General features: G+C 36.5%; 1 long non-coding RNA gene across 1 annotated transcript in view; it reads left to right on the top strand.

The window, feature by feature from the left end:
- Nucleotides 1–26,643, top strand: part of LOC141420720 (uncharacterized) — a 101,975-nt gene extending 75,332 nt beyond the window's left edge. Inside the window, exons 3-4 of the long non-coding RNA XR_012445265.1 lie at nt 21,498–21,641; nt 25,154–26,643. This is a non-coding gene — a long non-coding RNA (uncharacterized lncRNA). The remainder of the gene's footprint in view (nt 1–21,497; nt 21,642–25,153) is intronic.
- The last annotated feature ends 734 nt before the right edge of the window (nt 26,644–27,377 follow it).

Here is a 27,377-nt window from a genome sequence, read left to right as displayed (position 1 = left end):
AATTGGTGATTTTCTGTTTTTTGGGATTTTCTTTTGGCAGTACTGGGGTTTGAACTCAAGGCCTCACAGTTACTAGGCAGGTGCTCTACCATTTGAGTCACTCCACCAGCCTTTAATTGGTGTTTGAGTGAGAATTTTTTTTTTTAACATGTTAAATCTCTGTCATGGCTAATAGTTCTATCCGTTTCAGATTGAATTATTGCATCATCAAATCTAAATTATCTGATAATTAAGAAACTAGTATTTGTACTGTTTCTAGAAAATTGGTTTAATTTTTCTCTGTATTTTTACATAATGAAACAAGTACTAGAGTTTTCTTTAAGTATACACACACAGACATATATACACATTTGGTGTTGGTGGTCCAAATACAAATAAAAAATGGGCTGTTGCTTGGGAAACCCTCACCATCTAGATGAGAGGGAGACCTTTGTTAATTCCATGCAAAGCTTCACTAAATTCTACAGGAGAGGTGACAGCAAGATGGCATAGGAACATATATGTGATGTGGGGAAGGAGGCGGCTTGCTAAGGGAGTAGATTTTAAGTATTCTAATCACAAAAGGAAAGCATATATAAATTAGCTTGAGTTAGCCATTTCACATGTGAATATGTATATACATTTCAAAACATGTTGTATATAAGGAATATATAAACAAACTGCCTGCAAAAATAAAAATAAAAATTAAGTTTGACCAGTAGATTCAACATTTATGAAATTTTTTCTTAGAGTACCTATCATAAGACCATCACGAGTTTCTTTAAATGGCACATACTGGTTTTCTTCACTAATATGCAATTTGAAAGAACTATGCAATTCCTTAAAAAAAAAAATCCTGGCAAAATGCAGCCATGCCTGCTATATTTACTGCTGTCAGTTTTTTACATAGTCATAGCTGTGAATAACATCAGTGAGTGAAATCCATTTGCTGTCTGTGGCTGGAAATCCGACAGTTTTTGAAAGCTGGAATTACTTGGGAGTGGCCTCTCAAATGTGTCACAGAGGAGATAATAACCTCACTGTTTCCCTTAAAGTCTGGCCCACATAAAATGCCAAAATGCTTATACTATGCTCAAATGAAGTCTGCTTTTCTAACAGTTTCTAAAATCAGAGATGAGATGGCATATTGAAAAATTTACAGACACTGTTTCATTCTCAACTCGATGAGACATTTGTAGCATTGGTCCTCAGGCTTTCATTTGCAAGCATTGCAAATGAAACATGGGAACATGTTGCAATTTCTCCCAGAGATCTCTTTTCCTTTAAGTCAGATGAATATTTCCCCTTGTTTCTCAATGATTTGAATTTGCAGGTGAGTGCAATATCAGGTCCAAATTCCTCTCCAAAGCACAGAAAATATTTTTATATGGAACACTAACGCTAAAAATAGAAAAGCTTTTTTGGCTTATGACTACTGAAAATTACAACATTTGAAGAGAAAAGAGTGAGTTAAATTGCTAGGTTAGCTAAAATCTTACTTTGCCTCTACAATATGCTATATTTATCCTATAAGGATCTGTTTTTATTTTTCTTTAAATGAATTAAAAAGATAGTGCTATTTTCTTACCCTCTTACATAATTTGGCAGTGACTGTTTCTTTTTTGCATTATTCAAGAAAAATATTTCCTATAACTTAATTGAGACGTATCATCTGTTTCAGTTTTTAGCCTTCATTGGAGGGGATCTCTCTGTTATATATACATAGAGGTTTTATGTATAATCTATTTCATACCAAGTTTTCTTTTAAAGTACCTTTCATCTCTTATATCTTGATCATACCAGGTTGTGATGAGAAATTTGCTTATTGTAGCTCTGAGCATATTTGCTTTCCTTTTTTATTTCCTAACCAGTTAAGATAGATTCCACTTTTTCCATAGAATAAACAATTCAAATTATCAATCAAGATTTCCAGTAATCTTAGAAATACCATATACCCATAAATTCTACCTTTAATGGATACACATCTGCATGAAGATGTTAGGATGTAATCTTCAGATTGGGAAACTGACATCCTTACACATAATTTTTCAAACCCTTAGTATAGAAAGCCATCAGGTGAAGAGTGAATTCCTTACAGGAGACCTTCCCTCTGCAGTGAGTACAGATCCTCTAAAATGGATCTGTATTGAAGACATACATGTTTTCCCCTTGAGGTTGTTTAAAAATTGCTGAAGATGAATATTAAATTAGGATGTGAAGAAATAAGTTGGCTAAACGAGTTTACGGTAGAAGTCAAAGCAACACACATGGATCAGAATTTCAATCCAATGCTACACAGAACAACAGCTTTACCTTTTGCCTATTTAATGTCTATGTAGGAGAGGAAATTTGGACTCCACAGAAAACAAGCTCAACAAGATTTAAAGAGCCCAAAATTTGAATTTGTGTGATTCATTTTCTCGAGTAACGCTAACCAGGCTGTGAACATGTCTTGAGGCACGCATCTACTGAAGTCACAGAGGCTAACCACTCGCCTCAGACAAGGCTGACTCAGAGAAGCGAAGAGTGCAGGGGTGGGATGGACGGTGCACATTTGCTTTTACATACACTAGAAACTATTATCTACATTAGTAAGAAAATTAACAGGCTTAATAAAACAAAGAAATGAATGGTCAGTATGCCAGCAACTTAAACAGCTTCTCATTTGTCAATATTGCAAACAGAATCAAAATGCTGTTTTATGAAAACATACTTTAGAAATTTTATTGGATTTTTTTTGGCATAAAACAATCTTTGATGCTTATTAAAACTTAATTTAAGCTATTGTAGTCACCAGCATTTTTAATGAAAAACATTCTTTTAAATTATTTCATAGAAAAAAATCAACCATTTTAAATGTAGACCTCTTTTTATATTAGATTGCCCAAGAACCAGAGCTGATATGTTTTGAGCAATGTTGTATATTGGAGAACAGTGTGGAGCTTTGTGTGTGATAATCTCTTAACTGTTTATTTTTATGAAGAATTAAAAATATTTGTATGTTTCGCATTCTATAAAAACAGCAATTGGGAAATCCAAATCAAAGGTATATTAGAATTGCTGTCACCTCCAATAGATATTGAAATAAATTATTTTTGCATTTTCTACCTCCATTATGTATTAAAATATATTAGATAGTACATCTACATTGTTAGCATTACCAACTTACTTAGTGTTACCAATTATAACCTGTCCCTTTTGTCCTGTCTTTAGTCTTACAGCATTGATTCCATCCTGTCATTTGGTTTCCTGAATGTCGTTCTTTAATAGATTCATCCAGAAGGTCTCAGGGGAGCACTATTCTCTGAGTTCCTGCATGTTGATAACAGCTTGTCTGGCTTCTTCATACTTGGAGTCAGTTTTGTAGGATATAAAATCCTTGCCTCCTTTGCTTCTCATGAATATCTTAGCACTCTTTTCTTGCTGCATTAAAATTTGCTGAAATGTCTGCTGAGAGCTTACTTTTCTTTCTGTTTTAAGTTGTTTCTTTCTCCTACATTCCCAAAGGTTTTTCAAGTCTGGTAATTTTACTAGAATATACCTTAATATTGATTATTCTAGATAGATATTTTTAGATATGAAAAATGATCTTTAAATTCAGTTTCATTTTTTTATTCTGAACGTTTCTTAAATTATAGCTTTATTTTTTTCCCTCTTCTTGTTTTCCTAACTAGAGGCACCTATTGTTTTGTATATCAGATCTTCCTTGTCTATCTTCAGTATTTGCTATTTCTCTGTTTTCCTTCATTTATTTTTAATATTTTGCTCCTTCTAAAAGGTTTTATCTGTAGTAGGCACTCTTTTTTGTTGTATAAGTTTCATTTCTGGGTTTTTTTTGTTTGTTTGTTTTCAATTAATTCCTAAGTTCTGTCACCTCATTTCTGATTTTTCTAATTTAAATAAGAATGTTATTTTTTTGAAGTCATAATTCCCTTAATGTCTTTAGTTTGTTTTGAAATAGAAAGTTATGGTTTTGATACATTTCATGGGCACGTCTTTTCTGGGAGCTTCCATTTTCTGTAGATACATTATTCTGCTCCTTACTTTTTTTCTTTTGTTAGTGTTGCATGAAATTTCACCTTGATCATTTGTATTGGTTACATGGTGTCCTCTGCTCCAAATTCATGTTAATCCAATGCCTCAAAATGTCATTTTACTTAGAAACATTATTTTTGCAAATGTAATTAGGTTGCAATTAACAGATGGTCCCATAATTTCTTCTTTCTAATGATGTGAAAGCAAAATGCATTCAATAGAAACCTTACTTTGAATTTTGAGTTTTGATCTCGTCCTAGGCTAGTGATGTGTGGTATAGTTCTCTGTTGTGATGCTGGTTGTTACTAACCAGGAGCTGATACACAATAGTGTACTGTGTTGCTAAGCTGCGATGCTCCGCAGGTCAGGTCACACGACACATCTTTGACTTATGATGTTTATTCAACATATACAGTAATTTTATCTGGATGTAGCCCTATCATAAATCAAGTGACATTTTTTTCTTAAGAACCTCTAGTTGAAATCATCCTGAGTTTAGAGTGGGTCCTAACTCTGTGGTTGGTGTCCTTATAAGAAGAGGACAAAGTAAGAAGAGCAGAGGAGAAAGCACCATGAAGATGGAGGCAGCGATTAGAATGATGTGTCTAAGCCAACCAAGGAACTCTTCAGGCCTTCCAGCCATAACCAGAAGCTAGGAGCAAGGCTAGGATGGCATCTCCCTCAGCCTCCAAAAGTCTTGCTAACATTTTGATTTCAGATTCCTGTTCTGGTTTTGAAACTCTCAAGTTTGTGGTAATTTCTCATAGTAGCTGTAGGAAGCTAACATAGTCTTTTCCTGTTGCTTTTTCTTGTGTGAAAATCATTTTCCTGGAATTTCAGAAGGAGCCATGGCTCAGATACCTTTGCCAACTTTACAGAGCTCTTGATTCTATTGTATGTTGATGTAGTTAAAAATAAGGCTATGTGATTTCTGAAACTCCATAGCCCTGGCCCTACTTAATATTTTGGTCTTTCCCTTCCATCCTATTTTGCTATTTCATGGGTACCTGTCCTAGAACAGAGGCCTGACAGCTGAGTTTTGAGAGTCCCTGGAAATGGCCTGCTTCAGTCACCTCAGACCTCACTGTGCCACTTGCAAACATTTTCTATTGCTGCTGCTCTCTGCTGGTTGTTTTCAGCTATTTTCCACAGAGGCCAGCAGCATGCAAGTCTTGTGACTGTTCTTGTTATTTTCTTGTTTTTTGTCCCTATCATCTTCCTGTGGGGTTTTCAAGGATGTCTTATTGCAGCTTTGTTTCAAATGTTGTCTGTGGGTATTTGGTTTTGCTATATAATTGTCCCATGAGTGGGGATTCAGAAACCTTCAAAACGGTATCATTTGACTCATGCCTGTAATTCTAGTCCTTTGGGAGTCTGAGATCAGGAGGTTCATGCTTTGAGGCCAGCCTGAGTAGATAGTTCTTGAGACCCCATCTCCAAAATAACTAGAGCAAAGTGGACTGGAGGAGTGGCTCAAGGGTAAAGCCCTGAGTCAAACCCCAGTCCCACTACACATATATGCACACACATACACATACACACACAAACCCCAAAACAACAAAAAGTATCATCAGTATTATCATTCATGTGTAAAAATTCTGCATGTTCAAAGTGAACTGTAAACATTTAGTTTGCCCTGTGACTCATTCAATGTAGTTAATGTATATTTCCATGTATCATTTATTTTTTAAATAGTAACATTCCTTGCCCTGGATACTTTCCTAAACCGAAGTCAGGGTGTTTAAATTTTTTTTTCAGAAAAATATTATTTAGTTAGTTATTGAGTAAAGAATAGTTGATAATTTTTAAATATGAAAACCAAAATATACTTAGAAATTAGGAATAGGGTTTTTTAATGGCTCATATAATCTCTAGCTAGTGCTGTACTGAATAGGAATGTCTTTTCCATTTTTTTTTCTTTTCTCCTTCCTTTTTTAAAAAATACTTTTTTTTTTCACCTAAATAGGTATTTCTCCAAAGGACACATAAAAATGAGCACTAAATATAAGAAAAATTGCCCCATATCATTAATGATCAGTGAATGGCTACTCAAGGCCACTACAGACACCACCTCAACACTTCAGTATGGTCAGTATGAAAAGATCATAACTATAGTACAGAAATGTCAGTGAGGGTGTGTAGACAGGGAGCCCTGTACACTGTTGGTGGAAATGTTGATTGGTGCAGCCATTGTGGAGAACAGCACAGAGGTTTCTTTCTTTTTGTTTTGTTTTTAAGCATAGAAGTTTCTTTTTCTTTCTTTGCTTTTTTTTTTTTTTTTTTTCTGAGACAGGGTCTCTTGAACTATTTGCCCAGATTGACTTCAAACCACAATCTTTCAGTTCCTGAGTAGCTAGGCTTATAGGTGTGAACCACCAGGGTCCTGCTAAAGGTTTCTAAAGATACTAAAAGTAGAACTGCCACAGGACTCAGCAATCCCTCTTCTGATCAAATGCCTAAAGGAAATGAAATCTCCACCCCATAAAGACATCAGCACTCCTGTGTTCATTGCAGTATTACTCACAGTAACCAAGGCACAGAAACAAAGTGTCTGTCAATAGATAAACAGATAAAGAAAATGAGGTATCTCCACACAGTAGAATATTAACGAGCCTTAAGAGAGATCCTCCCATTTGCCACAGTGTGGATAAACTCACTGGGCATTATGCTAAGTGAAATTAGACACAGAAAGAAAACCTTTTCGTGATCACATTTATTTGTACAATCTAAAAATACATCAAATGTAGGATAGAGAATAAAATAATGTTTTCTAGGGATGGGAAGGGGGATAGCAAGGGGAGGGAAAAGGACTTAAATGTCAGGGGATAAAAGTAGCAGACGTGGAGGAGGAAGGGAGTAGAGAGCTCACATAAAACACTTAAAAATTTTCCCAAGTGAGTAGATTTTAGCTGCCCTATATCTCTCCCCATTCCATTTTCTTCATTCCAGAAAAAATTTTTAGTGTGTTAGCTATCATTTGTCTGTTGATTTCCATATCTCTAAGTGAGATTTTATACTGCTCCTTCCTAATGTTTCCTTCTGACATCACCTCCTGACAATCAAGCAAGGACTGAGCTGTCTTAGCAACTAGAGCTTCCTCACCACAGCTCTCATCCCTCCTGCTTCCTCACCCTCCTCATTTAATTATATGTTACTTTTGCTTCAACGAATATGTTTGTTAGATCATGTCTACATTATTATGACAATTGAAATGCTATTCACAACTTCCTCCCCAGAATTAATCATTGTCTTATTATTTGTTTATTTAGTTTTCTATTCCTTTTTAATTAATCAATTAGCTAATTAATTAATTTAATTTAGTGGTACAGGGATTTGAACTCAGGGTCTTCATATGCCTATGGAACACCTATGGATCTGGGATATTCCATTAGCACTACTCTGGCAACCCCCCTCTGGGTTCTAAATTAGTTCTCTTATTTCCTATATGGTCTCTTGATTTACTTTCTAACTAGATGGATCCCATGATGCGCTGGCTTCCTCAGTATTGGTGCATGAGAGACTAAGTATTTGACTTTGTCTCCTCACTTTTGGTTCTGTCCATTTCTTTATATCTTTTAGTAGTTTGGCTGAGCATATAGTTGTAACTGGGAGATAATTTCTTTCCATACTATTGAGGGTACTACCATGCTATCTTATATCTTCTAGTGTTGCTGTTGAGAAATGCTATTCTTAATCTTCAAATTTTATGTATAAAATAGGTTTCTAAACACCCCTTCCCTTAACATTTGTAGAATCTTCACTTTGCCTGTAGTGTTCAGAAAGTTCACGAAATATGCAATGATGTGATATTTATTCATTGTGCAAGCACTTAGATGATGGTTCTTTTTTTTAGTGGTACTGGGGTTTGAATTTAGGGTCTCATGCTAGCTAGGCAGGTACTCTTCCACTTGAGCCAGTGCACAAGTCCTTTTTTATGTTGTGTATTTTTGAGATGAGGTCTCCAGAACTATTTCTGGGGCTGACCTGGAACCAAGATCCTCCTAATCTCTGCCTCCTGACTTGCTAGGATGACAGGTGTGAGCCACTGGTGCCTGGCTTAGATGGTTCTTTGAATCTGGAAATTCCTGTGCTTTAGTTCTGGGAAATGTTTTGAATTATTCATTGCTAATTTGTCCTCTATATTTTCTTTTCTCTATAGAATTTCTATCACTCACATATTGGAGCTTCTAGTCTGCCCTTTGTGCAGGAATTTAAATTTTTTGGTTTTGAGATTTTCAATTTTTAAAATTTATTATTTTTTCACTGCTCTTGATTGGAACCTCATGTATTAAATCCACTAATAAGGTCAGTTTACTGTAAAGTCAATTAAATACTGTAAGCTAACTTTGTTGTAATTTTATGTTTTGACAATTTTTTTGGAGGGGAGAATACGGTACTAGGGATTGAATCTAGTGATTTATACATGCTAGGCAAGCACCCCAGGCAAGCATTCTACCACGTGAGCCCCTCCAGGAGCCCTTTTGTTTATATTCTGTTTCTGAAATAGAGTCTCAATAACTTGATTGTGGCTGGTCTTAACCTTGCAATCCTTCTGCATCTGCCTCCCAAATAGCTGAGATTGCAGGCATGCTCCATCAAGCCCAGCTCTTCTGACAATCTTTAAATGTTACTTTTCCTGATTTGTCTCTCTTCCCAGTCATTTCTTTTGCTTACTCTCCTCAAGGCATTTCTCAGATGTCTGGTGAGTTGTGGCAGACTGCTTTTGATTGAGAATGGAGACTAAAAAGCTGTCTGCCACTGAGAATTCAAGTGCAGTTTACACTCAAGATACAGCGTCACAAGCAAGATGATTTATCTGGATAATGTGCTAGAACCGTTAAGTCATTCTTTTAAACTCTGCTGGAACATTGTAGGTGAAGTGGTCTTACCATTCATCTCTTAGTGTGTATGTCAACACTTAACAACCATTTTTGTTAGGACAGTATCTTGCCTCACCTAGGCTTTCCAAATCCCCAAGATGCTTTCTGTTTTGCTGTCTGTTGAGAATAAACCTTCACTCTCCTGTTAGAGAAAGGAGGGCAACTCACAATAACAAGGGAGTTACAGATCTCACTGCCTTGTAGTTTTGTTCCCTTCACTCGCTTTCCACAGATAAGCTCATACTTCTAATTTCTGAGCATTTAAGATTCTGCCATGCAACTTGCATTGTTTCTCAGTTCTTCCCTGTAATTGGCATGGATTTGGCTTTCAGGTCTGTTAAGTCAGTTACTACTTTTTCACCTGCTTTGTAGCTTTCCCAAATTCTCATTTTCTCTATCATTTTGTGGTTATACCTTAAAAAAAATCCTTTTATTGTAGTTTTAATGGAGGCTTAAAAGTAAAAAAAAAATTAGAACCCATGACCACTAAACTCTCACCCAAATAATGTCCCTGAATTTTTAAGATGTATGTTGAATCCATTAATTGAGAATACTTTCCATTCCTGTTGCAATATTTCACTTTTTTTTTTTTTTGGTGATAAAGTGATTTTTCACCTCTTCTATCCTATTGTAATTCTCATAAAGAAGATATTGTGTCTTGTTGGAAACTTGTATCTTTTAAAATATACCTCTCCCCCAATGCAGGGGGTTGAACCCAGAGCTTCGTACATGCTTTACCATGAAACCTCATTCCTAGCCTACTTGTATCCTCCTATACTTGGCAAACTGTATTGTACATAGCACTTTATAATAGAATAAGATGAAATAAAAATACTTTTTAAAAATATAAATCTGCAAACATTTTCTCCCTACCCTTGAACATTCACCTCTCCTTCTGGCTAAACTAGTGGTTCTAACCAAGCACGATTTTATTCCCTACGTGACATTTGACAATGTCTGAGGACATTTTGCTTTCATTGTTGGTTGTCACAAACTTTGATGCCTCTGTGTTTATTGGGTAGACCCCACACTGTGTAGAAATTGGGAAAATACTCCAATATGTAAAAGACAGCACTCTACAACAAGGAATTATATGGCTCCAAATGTGAATCCTGCTGAGGCTGAGAAACCATCCTCTAAGCCATGCATATCAACCTGGGGAATAGTGCCCACACCAAGGTGAAGATTATTTCTTGAGGTTACGAGTGGTGAGGTCTTTCAGTTATTGCAAATGGAAAATCACTAGTCTAAAAATCTGAAACCTCAAATGCTCCAAAATCTGAAAATTTTTGAGTTCCAACATGATGCCACAAGTTGAAAATTCCATGCCATGAAATTGTTTCATGTTTCATCGTTCAAACTAGTGTATAAAATCACCTTCAGGCTATGTGTACAAGGTACATATGAACATAAATTAATTTTGTGCTTTGACTTAGGTCCCATTCACAACATATCTTATTATATATATGTAATCATTCCATGTTAAAAATATCCAAAATCTGAAACACTTCTGGTTCCAAAGGATATTCAGCTGGTATGGTTTGTGATCCTTCAAAGTACCACGATACACTTATATGGTATTAAAATTCAATGGCAGGGACAATTAGAGAAAAAAACAAAGGCTAAACATGTTTCCTGGGGGAGACAGTGAAAATTGGGTCAAGAAGCATGGCTCCAAACTGAAACAGGTTTGTTATTACCAGTCACATTTCAGGGGACCACATTTGGAGTACAGAATCAAGAGGAAGGGATGAAATAGAACAATCAAATGAAGATTTAGGACTAGTAGGAGAGTTTTCCATATGATGGCAAAAAAAGAGATTTTGAAGAAACTGCAAGATGGTAAATAGAATAGAACAAAGAGAACATGAATTACTCTAAAGTAAGTTTTATGCCCCTTTTATAGTATTTGGAAAATTAGCATATAAATACAATGAATTGTTTTGTATTTTTGGATGCTGGCCTGTGCTTTGTGTTTCGTGTTGTTTTTGCTTTTTGATATAGGGTCTCCCCTTGCTGCCCAAGCTGGTCTTTAACTCACTATATAGCCCATGTTGGCCTCAAACTCACCATCCTCTTGGCTTTGCTTCCCAAGTACCAAGATTATAGGCATTAGTCTGTGCTTTTTGATGACTGCAAGGTTCTCCTACCAACTGCATATGTCATGGAGCCAACAATGTTAAATAATGATAGCTACTGTTCCTTAAAGATAAGTTTAAAAATGATTCTGCTAAACAAAAAGCACAACCACTAATATTACAAAAAAAAAAAAAAAAAGTCAGCCCAGGGCAAATAGTCTGGGAGACCCTATCTCAATAAAAATCATCACAAACAATGGCTGGTGGAGTAACCCAAGTGTAGTGTGAGGCCCTGAGTTCAAACCCCAGTACCGAAAAAAAAAAATTCTTTCCCACGCCATAGAGATTTCACAGGCTCTACTCCGGTCTCCAAAGAGCAGCATGGACCATTGAACTAGGATAAAAGATGCCCTACCAGTTATGAGCTGTGTGGTCTTGGAGATGTCACTGGCTATTACTGAGCTTAAATTTGTTCATTTCAGAAAGTGGGAGATAAGAATCGTATCTTTCAGAATTGTTGAAAGGATTAGAGATGGAATATACAAGGTGATTTAGTAAAAAAAAAAAAAAAGAAAAGAAAAAAACCCATGAGCTGTAGTAATTGTATGTTATGTGTATTGTTTCATTGCTCCATCACTTCAAATACCTACTTACTGAAGTATGCAATCTCTTTATGACTTGATTTGGTAATGCTTAAAAATAAATATCAAATACCAAAATAAAAAAATCATTATTCAAATAATTATGTACCTAGTAGTAACCCAACTATTTACTTTCATCAGATAAAGACATTTATCTCTAAATTATTTGTTTATTTATTTACTTTGTTTTTTGAGACAGGATTTTGCTTTGTAGTCCAGGCTGGCCTTGAACCCACATCATCCTGCCACTGCCTTCCAAGTGGTAGGATCACAGGTGTATGATGCAATGCTTGGCTGTCTCCAAATTCTTTAAACTCCTGAGAAAATCTTCAGTAATGTTACAAATGATAATGGTACCGTTATAAAATCTCCATTGAGTCCCTACTCAGAAAAATGTCTTCCCTTTTTGAATTCCACCCAAAACTTTGATTTATTATTTACATTAGTCACACAGTTTTCATATACTCTCAAAGTTCTATGTTAGCAGTTTTTTATGTAGGATAATTTGAATCTATGCCTTTTATTTCTGTGTACTACTGCTTTAGGCTTCCAAGTTCTAGGACCATAGTGGATGTGTAGGTGTTTTTATTTTGACACGTTAGTTTTAATTAGTATAGGACTGCTACCTGGGAGCAAAATACTTCCCCTGGAGAGAGATGAACTCTTTTCTAAGAATACTGGAAATCAAATTTGTTTAGTAAGCAAAACATTGAAAACACAAATTAAATTTTTACAATATAAGCAGGGCATCAGTGGCTCACTCCAGTAATCCTAGTTACTCAAGAGGCAGAGATCAGGAGGTTTGAGGTTCAAAGCCAGCCAGGGCAAATAGTTTCCAAGACCCTATCTCAAAAATACCCAACACAAAAGCAATGGCTTGTGGAGTGGCTCAAGGTGTAGGCCCTGAGTTCAAACTCCAGAACTGCAAAAAAAAAAATTTTTTTTTAAATAATATAATTTAATGAAACACAGGAACCTCATCTAAGTCCAGTTTACCAGTGCACTCTAGCCATGGTTGGTCAACAAACTTTGTACAATATTTTGATGCTAGCTATTTTATAATTGACTATTTCCATTTGGAGGCTTACTACTTTTCAAAGTTGTGGGCACCTGAAGGCTTGTGCACGGCAGGAAGGTAAGTAAAGGACAGCGGCCACATGGATCTGTGACAGCAATAAGACAGTGGATATTTGTTGATACAGCTGCAACACGTACATATTATGCTGTAGGACCTCCATAGATCTGTATGGCTGTCTCAAGTGTTAGTGTATTGGTTCTAGTTCATTTCAACAACAGAATTTGCTTTTGTGTTTTATTCATTTATTTCAGTATCATGTTGAAGTTCAAACTGAAGGGTACTTATGTTAGTTTCAGTTCTGCCAGAAGGACAGAGATAGCCAAAATTCCACAATCATAGTGTACACTGTGCAACTATTTCCAAAAGCAGATCTCAAGTCCTTGAAGCTGTGTACAGCTGGACATGACCTTGATAACTTGAAGCATAATTTCATCACAGCAAAGCCCCAGGAAATTTGGGTCTGTGTCCTGGAGAAGTTGTTTATTACAAAACATTCCCCTACATTCCAAATGTCTGTGTCAAAGCCCTGACACAGTTGTTAGTTGATTAGAAAGAAATTAAGCATCAGAATAACAAAAATCATGCACAATAGCAGTTTTAAAATAAGATTTCTTTGTTAAGTGACTTCCTACTCCAGAGATGAGTCAGGATATCTTATAGCGTTTCGTTATGTGTCCAGTCTTTTCAGTTTCATTCTGGAGGGCAAAATAATATCTGCCAGGCATGGTGTGCTGTCATTTGTAATGACAGGCTTCTATAGTGCAAGGAAATAATCAGGATTTTGTGGCTTTAACATGAGGAAATGCCATGTATTTTCATTATTACTGTTGCTGCAATGTTGTGTACTTTCCACTATGAAACTAGCCACATATTTAATCTGTTGAAGTGAGCAATGTGTCAGACACCAGCGTTTAAATCGTTGCCTCTTTCTTTTAGTGAACAGTAATACTGAGCATATTGTCTATCCTTTCATTTAAGATAAATCAAGCATTCATTCATTCAGTAAATATTTATGGAATGCCATAAACAAGCTAGGCACTGTTTTAGGCACTGAGGTTACAAAACTGAAACAGAGAGCACTTGCCCTTCATAGGAACTACATTCTGGCAAAGATGACTAACCATAATTAACATAAAATGCATATTTGGTAAAGGATATGTAAGCTAGGTGGAAAAAATGGCAGAACAATGGTATGTAATTTAGGAAAGTATGTAATTTTGGATGCAGTGTCAAGAGAAGCTTTTGGTGAGAAAATGACTTTTTAGTAAAGATGTAAAGAAGTGAAAAAGGTAGCATATATCTGTGGGAAAGGAATCCAAAACAGAGGTCACACCAAGTACAAAGGTCCTGAAGTAAGAATGTGTTTGGAGATTTTGAGGAAAAGGAAGAAGGCAGTGTAGTGAGTAGAGAGGTAGAGTAACAGGAGATGAGGTCCGATAGATAAGAAAACAGATCTGCCAGGGCCCTTCAGGCTGTAGAAAGTACTTTGGCTTTTATTATGTAGATGAATATTTGTCCTTTTCTCTTTCACCATTTCTCCTTTTGACCATTTCCTGAGCAGAGAAAAGCACTGTTTGTGCTATCACCAAGACCAAAATAGAGGAAGCTGAAGATGTCTTCCTTGGCCCTGCTTCAAGGGACTGAACAGTTTGGGGAAGAATTTGGTGGTAGAGTATGCCCTTAAAGTGTGTGTGTACATGAGTGTGTGTGTTTTGGCAGGGAGGTATAGTAGAGGTCTTGCTTGTGAAGTAGAAGTTTGTGGTAGACCCAGCAAGTTTGAAATACCTTTGGTGGATATAGACAGGGAACCCACATAAGCCAATGTCTGGGCATGGACCTTATATCCAATCTTCCTACTCCTGAGCAGAAGGTCATTCATGTGTACTCTGAGACTTTTCTGAGCACTTCATCCCCCACTGCCATCCTGGATTCCTGCAGGGATGGTGAAATAGCTTCATAGCCTGAACACTGACACAAACCTGCAATGCATCCAATCCATCAAGTGGAGCACTAGACTCTGGAGAAAAAGAACCCAGATTGATGCTCAGAAGAGTCAGGATAGTAGGTCAAACAGTCTGGTTATACCTCATTAGGTAGAGGTGTTGTCATAGGCAGTTAGGTAGGCCTAAGCAAGAAATGACCTGGAATGATAAGACTCCATTATACAATCCCAAGTGGTCGAGCACCTGCCCAGAAAGTGCAAGGTCCTGAGTTCAAACCTCAGTACTGCAACAACAACAAAAAACACCAGATGACCCACACCATGGACCAGCAATCAAGACAATGGCCTTCTATGGAGCCCACTCCCCACATCAGAGTTAATTCCAGTATGGCAAAGAGGATCAAATGCATAGGTTAGGCCTTTCCACATCCAGGCCAAACCATCTGGGAAGGGCCACAGGGGACAGCCCTCAATTTCTCATCATTCACACTCTATTGGATGAAATTCCAAGCATTTGGACCTTATCCAACAGGGACCTTATGCCTCAAGGTGTATTTCTGCTTTCTAATATATCACTTGTTTTTATCTTCCTACTCTGTAGTTTTTTTGCTGTACCTGAGGCTGGGTCTTAATCTTAGATGTGGTTCCCGAGAACCAAGGAACACTGGGAACACCCTAAATGACTAGCAATAGAAGGTTGGCTTTCTGGTGGTGAGAAGTTTTCTGTTTTAACAATGTTTATGGTATGAACATATTAAAACTTTCCTTCTTGCTTTGACCTGTTCTTCAGGAAGGATTATCCATCTAGGCTCAAATTAATATTGCCACAGTAGGAATGCAAAGAGAAAGAAATAGAATTCCTGGGTGAGGATATGTTTCAAGTTAGTAATAGAAAAGAAATGCAGAGAGAAAGAAATGTTACTTTTTTAGGCAAGAAAATTGATAATTATTGACTTAAAATATAGACAATTTGTCCTCTCACTAGGATACATAGGAGGTATGTTTAGATAGGATATTTATTTAGATATGTAGGAAAAATATGGTAACTTCTAAAGATTTTGTTAGTAAAATTCAATTTCAGCTATAGATGGGAAAAGAAGTTTTGTCAACTCATTTGGTGAAGAAATGGCCAATTTAAAAATAGTTTCATTTATGCATTTATTAAATATATATGCAGAATGCCTTCTATGTGCTGGGGACTTTTCTAGGTGCTAGAAGCACAATAGTAGACAAAGAAAAGATTTTGCCTTCAAAATTTATGTTTCAGTGAGTTACTAAATACCCAAACAAAATAAATACAGATTAAACTATGTTCTATAAGTTTTTGCTTACTTAATAAACCTTGATTACATAAACTGAGCCATCCAATCAATTTATAATCCGCACAGTAATCCAGGGTTCAGTTTATGAACCACTTGCTTTTATAAATAGTTTCATTGGAATACAGCCACATGCCCATTTGTTTGCATATTATCTATACTCATTTTACATTTTTGGCAGCAGTGGGCTTGAACTCAGGGCCTCACACTTGCTAGACAGGCACTCTTACCTCTTGAGCCACTCTGCCAACCGTTCTCATGATGGGTTTTCTCCTAGATAGGGTCTTAAGAACTGTTTATGCAGGATTGGCTTCAAACCATGATCCTCCTGATCTCTGCCTCCTGAGTAGCTAGGATTACAGGCGTGAGCCATGAGTGTCTGGCTCTATAGTCATTTTTGAGCTGCCAAGAGTGGATTTGAATTCTTGCAATGAATACTCTGCAAGAGTACTTAGGCCTGTATTTAGGCCTGCAATGTCTAAAATAGTGTTTACAAAACATGTTTGCCGACCCCTGATCAACTCAAATGTAACCTGACACAATGAAGTTTGAAAGTGTCTAGATTCTCCAAGCAGTACATTTTCCAAAGCTGAAATAGTATAGGAGATGAAATCATATTTTTGTTTTCATCAAAAGTTCAAAATGCGTATTTTGAACATATTAAAACTGCGTATTTGTGCATTCAAAGCTTTGACTTTCTTCAACTTTATTGAATAAAAGCTGTAGCAGAACAGTTATTGTGCCAATAACTTATTTAAAGCTCACAGGCTTTGTTCTTGTTGTTCCTAAATTACATATGGTTCTTTCTTTTTCATTTAATGGTTTTGATAAACTTTAAGCATTTTTGTTTGTTTGCAGTGCTGGGAATCAAACCTAGGTCCTCATGCATGCAAGGCCCATGCTATACCACGGAGTTACCTCCAGAGCCTCAATTTTAGCAGCTTTTGGAAGGAAACATTTTGAGAACAAAAGCAGAGCCCCCAGTATTTAAGAGCCAATACTCTGAATCCCCGTCTTCTCATTGCTCACCTTTGCCTCTAGTAGACTCCTACCGGTTTTCCAGATGCTAACGCTGCTCCACATTAGTGACTCTTTCTAGGTTCTGTGATGGCTTCCTGTTGAACACTGTGCTTGACTGTCACTATTTACACTTTCTTTTGTCTTCTATCCCAGATATGCTCCTTTGCCCATGTTCTTACATTATACTGTGCATACTGTTAAAAAAAAATATTTCTGAGTCTTGTTAAAGATCAGAGTAAGGCAGGCTTATTCTTAGGGAGTCATGGAATAAGGCCTTAAGACAGGGTCTTGTAGCAGGAGAAAGAGGCTGAGTGAGCCCAACTCTGACTCCAGGAGGACAAGTAAGGATTTATAATCAAGGAGCAAGGTAGGAACCAGTGGGTGGAAAATTACTAAAGGAAATGTTGAGATAAGGGATTCTGTCTAAACTGACTTGATAGGATCACTGATGAAGACAGGTTAGGGTGACAAGATGTCGAGAGTACTCAGATACCAAGGGTGGAACGTTCTCACTAAAGTGACTTAGCAGGAGTCTTATTCACATTGTCTTTCACAAGGATAGAGAGGGAAGCCCAAGGTTGGTCCTAGTTAGGATGAAATTGGGACAGGGACTATAGATTTGGTGAAGGGAGGGAGATGCTGTCAATACTGATACTATATTTAAGAAAAATGAATATGCACTAGTAGCATTTCTATATCCTTCTGCTCTTGTTCTCTGTTTTTATTCATGTATGAAATTTTTCTTTGAAAATTTCTTGAACTTCTGACCTTTTACTTTGGTTTTATTGTCATTCTTCCTTTTCATTTCATCATGATATATTCACTCATGATCACAGCATTTCTTTAATTCCCATATATTAGTCGGAGCACCCATCATTTTGGTGATACCACACAAATGCTCTGGGTATGTGATTAGGGAATAGAGGGAGGGAGGGAGCTCTTCTAAGGTTACAAAGCCTTGTTTTGTCATCTGCCTGACTCTGCAAACTTTCAATCCACATTTGAAGCCATTTAATTCCTATCTGTAAACCCAATTCAACCTCTCAGACCAATCTCCCTTAAGTAGTAGGAATGTAGGAAAATTTAGCCAGGATGTCATACCAAGTTAGCCTAGTTCCTTGTTTGTTCTCTTGACTTTGTACAACAGCGAAAATATGTAATTATTCTTGTGACTGAATTAGTGCTAGGAACTTGTTCCCCTCTTTTTTCACTGAGGGCAATTGCAATCTCTCTCACACATATGCATATTCTGTTGAATCTTAGCTGACTTAAAATTGGGGGCATGGGGTATAACTCTGTTCCTTAGTGCAAGACCTCTGTGACCGGACTTTGCCTTCAGGGAGAAGCAACATGATTCAATTGAGAGGAATCTTTAAAACTATCAATAACAGATTTTCACTGCTGGATTAAATCAGTCACTCATGAGGAAGGCTTTAGAACTGGTCGTCTTGAAATAAGCCAGACATTACCTCTTCACATCTAGGTCTCTCAGATTGAAGAAAGTACTGAACCTGAATTCTTCACATTTCTTTCTGAACTTCTAAAAATGGCTACAGAAAATTAAAACAAACAAAAAGTGACAAAATTAAAAATTTCTAGGTTGGCTAATAGTTGTTAAATTTAATCTTGGTCACTTCAACTGAGACTTGAATACTGGTAGACAATATTTTTATTTCCTGAGCAAGTTTGTCTTTCCACTCTTCATTATGGTGATTTCAAATCTAATTAATTCCCTTCAATCGTCTGACTTCAGTCATTTTCCTACCACCTTTCATCTCAGTGTCTGCAGTGGCTCCTGATGAGGAAAGTAATGCCCTCAGAGAAAAATTCCTTCTCTTTTCCAGCACCACACTTGTGCACTGCTATGTGACCCAGCCCTCCTTCCCTGTTTTCTTCAGTTTTAATGGAAAAGATCAGCCTCTTCCTCTCTGAGTCTATTCCGCCATCCTTGCACTGGACCTGAGAATTTTCCTCCCTTTCTAGTTTGCAACCTCTTCCATCTTACGTGTTCTTTCTCACTCACTGGATTCAAATGTGTGATATTAAAAAAAATAAAAAAGAACAAGAAGCACCATACCAAACTAACGATCCTCCCGGGATCTCATATCTTTGTTTAGTTAAACCTAAATTTTTGAACAAGGTACTCATATTTGTGTCTCTGTTTCAAACTTCCTGCTAGTTTCTCAAAGTCTCACTTTCTGTTTCTTTATCAATTATTGCCCTAAAACTGCTTTCATCAAGATCCAATATGATGCAGAAGACCCTGAGTTCAAAAACCATTGCAAAAAATCCCAAAGAACAAAAAAACCCTCAAATGGCATCCCCTTGGGTAAGCCTTTGATTTATTTGTTTAACCCTTGAAAGAATTTGACACTTTATCACTTCTTTCTTCTGAAGCCATCTACTCTGACAGAAAGAAAAGGCACTCTTGTGATTTTTCTCTTGACTCTTAGGTAACTATCTTTCAGACTTCTTTGTTAACTGGTTTCTCCTGAACCCATCCACAGAAAGGCTGCCTTCTTCAGGGAAGTGCTTTGGTCTCTTCTACTCCCATTCTACTCAGTGTCTGTGAGAAATTGTTTTTCTAGTAACTGCCTATTTTTCTAAGTTGATCTATTAGTTTTATTTAGCTAAGCTTATTTACTTGACAGTAAAAATTGCCTTCAACAGCAGGTGTGAAGTTTACAGTTTGAACTGCCTGGATAACATGAAACAATCTCTATAAGCAACTATGTAAACTAAGTAATCTTTATCCTCTCTCACAGCTTCTGTCATTATTTAAATTCTGACAAATCCCAAATAAAAATCCCAGGTTCAAGTCTCACTCCTCACATCCAAGCCTATAAACCCTCATAGAATGATTTATACCTCCATTTTGTTGGCTTCTGAGGCCATGTCAAATTCAACTTGTCCAAACCTGAAGTTAACGAATTCTCTTTCCAATCCCCACAAAAAATTCTTCTCCTTGCTCTGTTTTTCTATCTCATTTGCTCAAGTCAGCAAAACAGGAGCTTCTTCTTCTTCTTCTTCTTTTTTTTTTTTGCAATCTTAGGATTTGAATTCAGGGCTTCACACTTTCTAGGTAGGTGCTCTACCACTTGAGCCACACCCTCAGCCCCACTCCAGCCCTATTTGCTGTGGTTATTTTGGAGATAAGGTCCCCCCCTCCACACACACAGCTGACACTGATCCTCCTATTTTAGGCTGCCTGCTGCAGCTGGGACGACAGTATGTGCTACATCACCAGCCATGGGTAAATGGGATCTTGTGATCTTTTTCCTGGGCTTGCCTTGAACCTTGATCCTTCTGATCTTAGCCTCTCAAGTAGCTAGACTTATAGGCATGAACCACCATGCCTGGCTAAATGGAGGTTTCTTAACTATAACTCTAGTTGGCCCTCCAGATATGTGGGTTTTATATTCGTGGGTTCAACAAACTACAGACTGAAAATATTTGAGAAAAAATTTGAATCTGTACTGAATATGTGCAGATTTGTTTTTCTTGTCATTATTCCCTAAACAATACAATGTAACAACTGTTTACATAGCAGTTGCTTTGTATTAGGTCTCACAAGTAATCTAGAGATGATTTAAAGTATACAGGAGGAGATGCATAGGTTATATGCAAATACTGTGCCATGTTATATTGGAGACTGGAGCATTCCAGAGGTTGGTATTCTTGGGAGTCCTAGAACTAATTCCCTATGGAAAGTGAGGGGTCAGCCAGACGCAGGTGGCTCACACCTATAATCCTAGTTACTTGAGAGGCAGAGAACAGGAGGATAGCTATTCAAAGCCAGCTTGGGCAAATAGTTTGGAGACCCTATCTCAAAAAAACAGAACCCAAAACAAGGCTGACAGAGTGGTTCAAGTGGAAAGAGCATCTGCCTAGCAAGTGTGAGACAGTGAGTTCAAAGCCAGTGCTTCCACAAAAAAAAAAAGGAAAGCAAGAGGGCGACTGTGTATCTTTTTCTCTTCACACACATAGTAGGAGTCCACCTTCATCACTCAGGTCTTGTGCTTTCATCTAATTTGTATCAGAGACCACACAACCTTTACAGTAAGATCTTTGTGGTCTGATTCAGCCATTGTGGAAAAAGCACTTGGTTAAACTGGATGAGTCTTTAAAAGCAACCAATCTGTTATTACCCTGCTAGAAAAAGTCAGTTATTCTTGAGAATGGCTTCAGAATTGATGTGAAGCCAGATATTATCTCCCCACATCTGAGTTTGCAGAAAGTAATAAACCCGCATCTTTCACATTTCTTTCTGGGTGTTGAAGAACTGCCTCAGAAACATAAACCAATTCTTAAATCTCTTCTGACAATGTAAGAGTCAAAATTGACAGAATGCCCTTTCAAGGCTGCTGCTTAAGTTGCTACCACTTCCTCCATTCCAAAGCTCTTTGTCTGTCTCTCTTTTCACTTCCATTTGTTATCTCAAACTCAGGTGCATGTTTTTTCCCATTAGCTTCTGAGCTTCTTTGGTTAGACACTGCCATGTATCCATCTTCGTGTTGCTGTACAGTTATATCTTTCAGAAGGGACTGAATGAACAAGTGAACGACTCTCTGATATCCAGCCACCTGCCTGTCTACCCTGAGCCCCATCTTTTGCCTACTTTTTTTTGGAAAACTTGACACTGCATCTCCAACTCATCTCCTGGTCTCAGGTAACCTAAATTTTGTCTAAATTATACAGATGTCTTGTGAAATTGGAATTGAGATTTGCTAATTCTATAAAACTAAGCTTGATTTTGCTAGCAAGTACATTTTGTACTTTCAGACTCTCAAACTAGGTTACCATGACCTGTGTTTTTGTGTATGTGAAGCCACAAGAAATGTATCTTTTCATAATACCAGTTTGAGTCCTTTTTTAGTTGTTTGAGACATAATATTTATATTAAGATGGTGACATTTTATATGGTCAAAGGCAAAATTTGGAGTAATTTTAAAAATAAAAGATTTTAAGGCATGAACTCTCAACAATATGGTGAGGTAAGAAGTCTGCTAAATACTCATGTCCTTTCATTCTTTTGCTTTGAGATACTAAATGTCAGATAATAAATCTCAGGCATGGTAGACGTGTGTGTGTGTGTGTGTGTAGGATTTTTTTCCATGAAAATTCTACAGAATTTTCTAGTTTTGCATTTTCTAGTTTTGATGCTTAAAAAAAAATCACATTAAGGAAATCATAAAACCTCTTCAGAGTTTTGTCACCAAAGTTTGCACCAAAGTATCAAGTTATAACAGATTTAATAAAAGAAAATAAAATTGCTTAATTTGTCATTCCCAGTAGACATTATGGAGACATTATGGAGCTGAATCCTCACTACTCTCCTGAACTGCTTGCAGTGATAATACAGGAGTACACTGTTGCACACAGAGCTAGAAACCTGTCCTGCTATGCCTAGATTTAAATACAATAGGATCTGAATGCAGTTGCATTAGCAAGTAAGTAAAACAAAGAGCATCACAAGATTAGTAGTAGCTATTCAGTTTAAGAAATTTCTATGAGTATTTTAAAATCCCTTTAGGGAAATTATAAAACATGCTATGTGTTTTCTGCCATGGCTAAACACAGCAAACATTGCATGCATTCCATAATTTTCACCAAAGGAACAGATAAAGACCTGATTTTTTAAAAATAGTATTAGGAATTGAACTCAGGGCCTCATGCTTGCTAGGCAGGTGCTCTACCACTTGAGCCATGCCCCCAGCCTTTTTTGCTTTAGATATTTTTCAGATAAGGTCTTCCATTATTTTATCTATGGGCCAGATTTGGATTGCCCTCCCTACCACTGCTTCCTGCTTAGGAAAGAGATCTGTGAGAGGTCAATAGATCCCAAAGAACATTGAGTAGTTAAAAAATTCTTCCTTACATTAGTCCTTGGTTTTGCATCCATTAAATGAAGTCATGGAGTAGCTCCAAAGTCTTTCTACTCTAAATAGGCCATGATACTTTTTAAACAAAAATCTGGACTGAGGTTATCAAAACGCAGGCCAGGGAAACAGGAGGCATCTCTTGTTTCTAGATTTGTTTCGCAAAGTTTGTATCCTGTATTGTATATACATTTATCCAATGAAAATGTAGTTGATGGAAGATATTTCAGGCTAAGCTCTACATTTTTTGGTAGTTTCTCTTTGGAGAAATCTTTATTAATGCAATGAAAAGGGTGAAGAGAACATGTGAAACAAATACAATTCCTAGATCATAGATTCCTTCGATGGAACGGTGCAAAAGTGTTAGAAAAAATCTATCCATTGTTGGCCAACACACGTTAGTAATTTACTCAAAGTAAGCCTTGTATTCTTATTTTTTGTGTCTAGACAGTCAAATTCTTTTTTGTAACTCAAAAAGAATGTGAAGCCAGGGAAGTTGACATAGCAAAGGGAGGAAAACAAATGTAATAAATTTCCAAATTATTCCTTTTCAACTCATTTAAAAAAATGAGGCTAAGAATGATTTTTATAAATAGTACATACACATACTTCTTTGGCAACATATCAAGAGCATTTAAAAATACATAAATGATTATGGGCTGCAATCTAAAAGTCTTGAAGGATTTTATTTATCCATTATTTAAAAATATTTTTAAGATCGAATAATGACATTAAAACTGTAATGCTTCAACAATGACAGAGGACACTCAGCTGGTTAATTTGAGCTTTGTGGATTAAACCAAAAATTCTTGGAAAGAAACATCAATAAATTATAAATAGCAAGATGAAAATAGAAAACTATTAGCTCAGCAGGAGCTGTATATTGGGAAGAGAAGACTTGAAATTGTGTTCATGTAGCACATGACATTAAAAATATAACTTACTTAAGAAAACCGTTAGAGAAAAATAGTATTTGGAATTTTATAATAGTATAGATATGGATTTTTCTGCAGTGATCCAATAGCTTATTACCTATCACTTACATCAGATAGAACAGTGTAAAGGAATAATTTACAATGATGAGACTTTAGTACAAACTCTGAGAAAGCAGCCTGTTAAATTAACTTGTTTGCAGACAAATCTTTCTTAGAAGTCAGGCAGTTTGCATACTTATCCACCCAAAGTTCTATGTGACATTTTTCCCTAGGGATCATAGAGGAATCACAAAAGGGAATTCACTCTTCTTTTAGTTTAACTATGGAAAGAAAAGGTAAGGATATTTTTTATCTTCTGTATGCTCCCAAAGATTCCCAGTGAAGAACTGTGCTAAAGTTAGTGAGAGGAAGGTAGAGGCAACTGCTAAAACAATGGTAGTTGTAATGAACAGCAATCCTTCCCAACTCTCAGAGTATTATATGCTAGCAAATGACTAAATCCATTAATCCTTGTGGTTAAGCTTTAAGTAGTGTTGAAAATTATTATATTGCATGATTTATTGAATTTCTTCTATACAGTTATTTGTTAAACTCCAAATGCTAGGAAATTTGTGCTTCTATTGAAAATATTTGCCCTCCTTCCCAAAGGAAGCAGCTTGTGGACTAAGAGATGTGGGCACAACTCTAGAGACAAAAGCAACATAATAATTATGATCACTTAATTCTTGAAACATAAACTGACATGCGCTGACTGCAATTGGAAGCATCAAGTAGCCAGCCAAACATCTTCACCTGTTTCACTTTTTTTTAAAATTTGTTTTTTAAGAGAAGCTCTTGCCTTTTGCCCTAGGTTAGCCTTAAACATATGATCCTCCTGCCTTAGCCTCCGGAATGCTAGAATTACAGGCTCACATCCACACACACGGTTCCAGTTTTGCTTTTTAAATGCTAATAAAATATCAACCATGTAGAAATCTTTTTATAACTTTTTATTATAAAATTATCAAACACATACAAGAACAGAGAACAGGATAAAATAATCCCTGCATCCTCATAATCCAGTTTCAACCATTACCCCGGACATTTTTCCATTTTCTCAGTAGATATTCCAATATGCATCCCCTGATATATTCTTTAAAAATAGCCAACATCACACTGAACAATTTGAAGACAGTTGGACGTATTTAAAGTATCTGCACTTCAGATAGTTCATTTGGCACAGAGGAAGTATGCCTATAACTTAGAGAAAAACATGGACCTGAAATAAGCCAGTCCTCTCAGTTCTTTCCAGAAGCTCAGTTGAATTGCGGAGAAACAAACCAGGTCACGCTAGTAAAACAGTCCTTTCCTTTTTGATTTTTTTATAGGGCTCCACGTACAAGAACACAGATGTGGAAGAGTCAAGATGTGGAGTTTGTGCATAATTTGTCTTTTGGGAGACTACATATTGATCACTCACACTTTTTTTTATTGGTGAAAATTAATTGTACAAAGGGGGCTCATTGTAGTAGTTCCATACATTCATATAATGTACTTTGATCAAATTCACCTCCTCTGATTATTCATACTAATTAGTGAGGGTAGGGGTGGCACATGTCCCTGGGAAGAAAATCTCAGGAGATTGTGGTAAATGAAAAAATACAGTTTACAGTTTACTTTGCTACCAAACTCTAGAAAAGCTTTAATCATTCCAAAATACACCACAACTCAAATTGCTGTCTTCGGAAAACAGAATGGAATATGGAATAAATTTATGTAGTCAGAGGCCTTGTAGTCCTATTTGATCGATGACAGTGTTGGAATACAATACTTATAGAGGGAATCTTTGCAGTTGGCCAACAGAAGTAGAGATACTATGTAATACCAATGGGGAGATAGCATCACATGACACAAGTGTCACTTACTTAAGGGGGAAATGATGAAGTCAACAGTTAATATCTGTCAACTTTGAATAGGTTTTGGTACTTAGATGTTTCATCAAACATTATTCTAGATGTTGCTGTAAAGATACGTATATTTTTAATTTTATCATTTTTACATTTACTCATATGTATATACATTATATGGGTCACTTCCCCCTCACCCCTTTCTGGGCAGAGCCTGTTCTACCTTCTTGTTCTCTGATTCTGTTGAAGAGAAAACATAAGAGATATTAAGAAAGATATCTTTATCTCAAACTGTAAAGATATCTTTAAAGATGCAATTAACATTTAAATTAGTAGAATTTAAGTAAAGCAGATTACCTGCCAAATATGGATGAATCTCATCTATTTAGTTGAAGCTTATCAGAGAAACCAAACCAAACTGAACCAAATCAAATAAAACAGAGACATCCTGAGAAAGAAGGAATTCTGCCTCCAGACTGTCTTTGGATTTGAGATTACAACATCAACCCTTCTCTGGGTTTCAAGCCTGCTGGCCTGCCTTAAAGATTTCATACTTGCTAGCATCTGTAACTGCATGAATCAATTCTCTTAAAATAAAATTTTCTCTCTCCCCTTCTCTCTCTCTATTTCTCTCTTTCTCTCTTTCTCTCCCTTTGCATTGTAGATAGGTACACAAATCCTACAAGTTCTGTTTCTCTGGAGAACCCTGACTATTGTAGAGATAAAGGTTGTGATGTAGAAAAACCATGGGATTTAAACGATATTATTATATACATCAACCAGGCTCTTAGCAAATCTGGAATCACAATATCTTGGACTTGTAGAGGAGCTTAGAGCTAATGTTTTCAAAATTTCTCCCTATACATTTCTAAAAATTACAATAATTTATGGTATAATTATAATAATAAAGGCCAAATGATTCACATGCATTATGTATAATCGTCACAGTCACCCAGAATAATATTATCCAATATTATATATGAAGAGATGAGACTCAGAGAAGTAAGTAACTTCTCCAAGATGACTTGGGTAGCATTAAGCCAATATTAGAATTTAATACCAATGAAGTCCATTGTCTTTCTGTTAGGTTAGATGACTTTTCTTTAATGCAGCTGTTAATGCCTGGATATTTTTGGTGATACGGAGACTATTCTATGGCAAAAAAAACCCTATATACATACATATATATATATATATATATATATATATATATATATATATACACACGTATATATATTGTGTGTGTGTGTGTGTGTGTGTGTGTGTGTGTGCAGTTAACATCTTTGTTAGAAAAGTCTTTGTGTGTATATATGTGGGTGGAGGGAGGCACCCAGGGCCTTGTGCAGGATAAGCAAGAGCTCTAATACTGAGCTACAGCCTCAGCACCCCATTTTTCAGTTGGATGTTGCATGTACTTTGTACTTCATAGCTACATTTTCACATGGCAGTTCTTCAAAGACTTGATGTGAACTATTTGACCCAAAGTAACTCCTCTTTTATAAACAAAGTTTTGTCATAAGAAAGGATTCTCAGACTCCTTCCTTCCTGATTGCTTTTACTGATGTTTCCTGGCTGGCTGACTAGTGGTAAGCTCCAATAACTATCTCAAAGATTGGGCTCAAGTAGTCTTTGCCCAGAGACTAATGGAATAGTTTTCCTTCTTGGTCTAGAGCTGGTACTGTCTTCACAGAGTCTAAGATTTACT

The sequence above is a fragment of the Castor canadensis genome, chromosome 1, assembly GCF_047511655.1.
Source record: "Castor canadensis chromosome 1, mCasCan1.hap1v2, whole genome shotgun sequence".
Lineage (NCBI taxonomy): Eukaryota > Metazoa > Chordata > Mammalia > Rodentia > Castoridae > Castor > Castor canadensis.
The sequence above is the reverse complement of the archived record's forward strand: the minus strand, read 5'-3'. Positions and strand labels throughout refer to the sequence as shown.